Source organism: Microcebus murinus, chromosome 28 (genome assembly GCF_040939455.1).
Source record: "Microcebus murinus isolate Inina chromosome 28, M.murinus_Inina_mat1.0, whole genome shotgun sequence".
NCBI lineage: Eukaryota > Metazoa > Chordata > Mammalia > Primates > Cheirogaleidae > Microcebus > Microcebus murinus.
The window spans coordinates 17,225,394-17,229,413 of NC_134131.1; the positions used below are offsets into that span (position 1 = coordinate 17,225,394).

The window sequence follows — 4,020 nt, forward strand, 5'->3', positions numbered from 1 at the left end:
ATCAGGTGCCACCACCAAAGATTCCTGCGTGTAGCCCATAGAACCCCAAAAGCAACGGGACGAGTTCTGGTCACATACTCCCTCAAAATGACATCCTGGCCTTCTTCTGGAACTCCCTCCCCTCTCAGACTCTCAAGGTTTCCTCCAGCGTGTCGGTTCCCACAGAGCAGACCTTTGGTCTGAGACCTGACAGTCCAGATGCCACGCATGCTGCCGCGTGGCGGCGGTGTCGCGGCTTGGGACAAGAGGAGGCCCCACGGTGCGGGCTGGGGCGCCAGGCAACGCGGGCGGGCGCTGAGGGTGGGGGTGACCCCCACCCCGGGCCGCCGCCACGCTCCCAGAAAGGGGACAGAACAAGAGGCAAAAAAAAAAAAAAAAAAAAAAAAAAAGCAGCAGCCTGTGGCACCCGGTATTCCCAGGCGGTCTCCCATCCAAGTACTAACCAGGCCCGACCCTGCTTAGCTTCCGAGACCAGACGAGATCGGGGGCGTTCAGGGTGGTGTGGCCCTAGACGGCGGCGGAGGGCGCCCCTGCCCCGCTCAAGAAGCCGAGCCTCTCTGGGCTTCCCCGCCGCCGCCTCCCGCCCCAGGCCCCGCGCCGGGCCGGGCCGGTTGAGTTCGCCGGCCGGGTCCCGCGGGCTCCCAGGGACGGGGGTGATGGGCGGGGCGGGGCGGGGCGGGGCGGGGGGCTGTCTCTCTATACACACACACACACACTCACACTCACTCACACTCACACAAGATGCGCCTCCACGGCTGGACTCGCCAAGGTGGAGCCCTCCCAGCCCCCCTCGTCTCCTCGCCCGGCCTCCTTCACCTACCCGCTGCCCACCCCCAGCGCGTCGCTGCCTGCCGCTGACTGCGCACGCGCGCACCGGGGCGCTCGCCCTTTGACCCCAGCCAGGGGCCGCCCTCCCCCACAACCCCTTTCAGCTGCGCCCCCCCCCTCGCCCTGTGGGTGGGCTGCCGCCTATTCCCCGGGGCCAGGGCTGGGGCACAGCCAGTGTATGGGGCGTCTCTCTCTGGGGATGTGTCCCATGGGTGGGGTGGGGTGGCGTGGTTTGGGGGGCGCTGAAGAAATCAGTCCCCTCCATCTCCTACCTCTGGAAAACGCCCAAGCCCGTGGAGAACTGCCGGCACCGCTTCGTGGGGGCCGGGACCCTCCTCCGTGTCCTCCTGTGGCCCAGTCCAAGGGGCCTGGGCCTGGCCGGGGCTGCATTGGACCCCGACCACCCTGGCGTGTGGACTCGCTAAAAATCGGCCATTAGATATTGGATTCCAGCTTCCTGGAGGTCATTTCACTAATGAGTGCACCGGAAAGAGTTTCCTAATCCATCTGTGAGGGTGGCAACTGAAAGAGAATTTGAAAGCTGACAGAATAGGCGAGGGAAGGCATAGGAGATTTCCACACCCAGCAAGGAAGACTTTCCCGAAATGGAAGCAAGAAACGAGCAAACAGAGACACCGGTAGCCCGCCCGGAAAAGAGTCTGCCCCTGAGAGAAAGCACCCTGACCAGGTTCACCCGTGGGTGGGTGGCGAGCTAGCGGCATTCAGAAGAGCGAGGCCCGCAGTCTGTGCGGAAGACACCTGAGCTCGGGTGTGTGTGGCGGCGCGATTCACAAGCAGCTCTAGACGTTAAACCAAGGAGAAGCCAGGGAGTTCCCAACGCCCCAGGTGTCCTCAGCCCACGACTGGCTGCTGTGGGAATGCGAAGCCCGGCTCCTTGTCTCAGAGCGGGGTTCCCAGGAGGATCAGGCTGAAGCTGGGACTTGGCCTCAAAGTGTCCCCTCGCATGGCCACCCCCTTCCCCTTCCTGCTCCTCTACTCCTGGTGCCCCTCCATCCAGGGGCCAGACCTTAAAGAGTCACCGCAAGAGAATCCTGGTCCCAAAGGAGCCTTCTGGGGGACCGGTGCTGAGAGAGGTTGTGGGCATGGCCCGCTGGGGCTCTGCCCGACCCAGGGCTGAGAGATGCCACCTCCCAGCTCTGGGTCCCTGCAGGAAGTGTTGGCAAGCACAGGGCCGGTCCTCCAAAGGCCCAGGTGCAGGGAGCCCAGGCCAAGCAGCCTGTGGAAGAAGCCACTTGCCGTGCCACCCCGGGAACAGGACTGCAGGCCCCGGCCCTTCCCACCTCCTCCTCCTCCTCCTCCTCCTCCCCCCGCCCCCCCCCACAGGGCACAGGGCTCAGAGACACCTCAGACTCTTGCTACCCAAAGTGCAAAGGGCATCAGTTGCTCCTCCAACCCCCCCGCCCAGCAGACCACGTTGTCCAGCCAGCCCCCGGGCCTCCCTGGGGTGCCCAGCACAAAAGTGCAGACACCCACCGGACCCTCAATCTCAGTTTTCGGATGTTTTTGCCACTCTAAGGACCCGCAGGCCAGCTGGGCCTTCGGGCAGGACAGAGAGCCCCGGAATCCGACGTGGAGAGCTGCGTGTACGTCCCCATCAGGAGGCGGTCCCCACCTCCACGACTCTCCCCTTGTGGGGAGCGGCAGCCCAGCCGGCAGCCCCAGGGCCTCAGGGAAGACACCAGGCTGGGCCCCCGCGGCACAGCGGGGGCACGTCCCCCGCACTCAAGCGACTTAGGGACGGCTGCTGGAGACTGCTGCGGCCACCCTGCTGCCGGGTTCCTGGGGGGCTTCCTGGAAGCAGCGTCCACACCAAGCCCTTGGAAGGCCCAGGCGACGGAGGAGCCGGTCAGGCAGGGGCCGAGGACGGTGAGAGGCCGGGCGGGCGGGAAGGAGCATGTCAGGCAGGGGCAGAGGACGGTGACAGGCCGGGCAGGGAGGAGCCGGACAGGCGGGGGCCCAGGACAGTGACGGGCCTGGCCGGGGAGGAGTGCGTCAGGCAGGGGCAGAGGAGACGGGCTGGGTAAGGGTTAGGGTTACAGTTAGGGCACAATTCACAATCGCAAAGACGTGGAAGCGACCCGAGTGCCCATCCATCCAGGAGTGCATGAATAAAATGTGGCGCGTGGACACCACGGAGTGCCATTCGGCTGTGAGGAGCAGCGGTGAGAGGGCGCCTCTCGTGTTCTCCTGGCCAGAGCTGGGACCCGTTCCAGTAAGCCAGGTATCCCAAGAATGGACACACGAGCACCACGTGAGCGCGCTCACCAGCAAATTGGTACGAACGGATGGACGCCTAAGTGGACAGAGAGGAATCACCTTCATCGGGTGGGTGTCGGGCGGGTGGGGGGAGGGGAGGGGCATACACATCCATTAGGGATGGGGTGGGTGCGCACCGACTGGGGGATGGGCGCACTTGAAGCTCTGACCCGAGGGGGGAGGCTTGGAGAGGGCAAGGCACCCGACCTTAACATTGGTACCCCCACAATACGCTGGAACAACATGAGAGGTATATGAATAAGAACACAGGGGGGGCCGGGCGCGGTGGCTCACGCCTGTAATCCTAGCTCTCTGGGAGGCCGAGGCGGGCGGATTGCTCCAGGTCAGGAGTTCGAAACCAGCCTGAGCAAGAGCGAGACCCCGTCTCTACTAAAAATAGAAAGAAATTAATTGGCCAACTAATATATATAGAAAAACACAGCCGGGCTTGGTGGTGCATGCCTGTAGTCCCAACTACTCGGGAGGCTGAGGCAGCAGGATTGCTTGAGCCCGGAGATTGAGGTTGCTGTGAGCTAGGCTGACGCCATGGCACTCACTCTAGCCTGGGCAGCAAAACGAGACTCTGTCTCAAAAAAAAAAAAAAAAAAAGAACACAGGGGGGAGGGGGGCACGGGCAACACATGTCACCTGAATACTTGTACTCCCATCATCTGCTTGAAGAGAGAGAGAAAAGAAAATGCAATCATAGAGGTAAGAGACACTTTTTAAAAATAATGAATCCGAAGAGAAAAGTAAAAGGAGGCCTGTGGAGCAGGTCTGGGTGTGACTCCGGATCCCCCAACATCAGGTGCCACCACCAAAGATTCCTGCGTGTAGCCCATAGAACCCCAAAAGCAACGGGACGAGTTCTGGTCACATACTCCCTCAAAATGACATCCTGGCCTTCTTCTGGAA

The 4,020-nt window shown here is 62.4% G+C and overlaps 1 non-coding gene across 1 annotated transcript; it reads right to left on the reverse strand.

Annotated features, from left to right (window-relative positions):
• Positions 1–394: 394 nt before the first annotated feature.
• LOC142865374 (5S ribosomal RNA) lies at positions 395–513 on the reverse strand. The gene has a single exon (XR_012915677.1). It is a non-coding gene; the product is annotated as a 5S ribosomal RNA (ribosomal RNA).
• Positions 514–4,020: the final 3,507 nt, after the last annotated feature.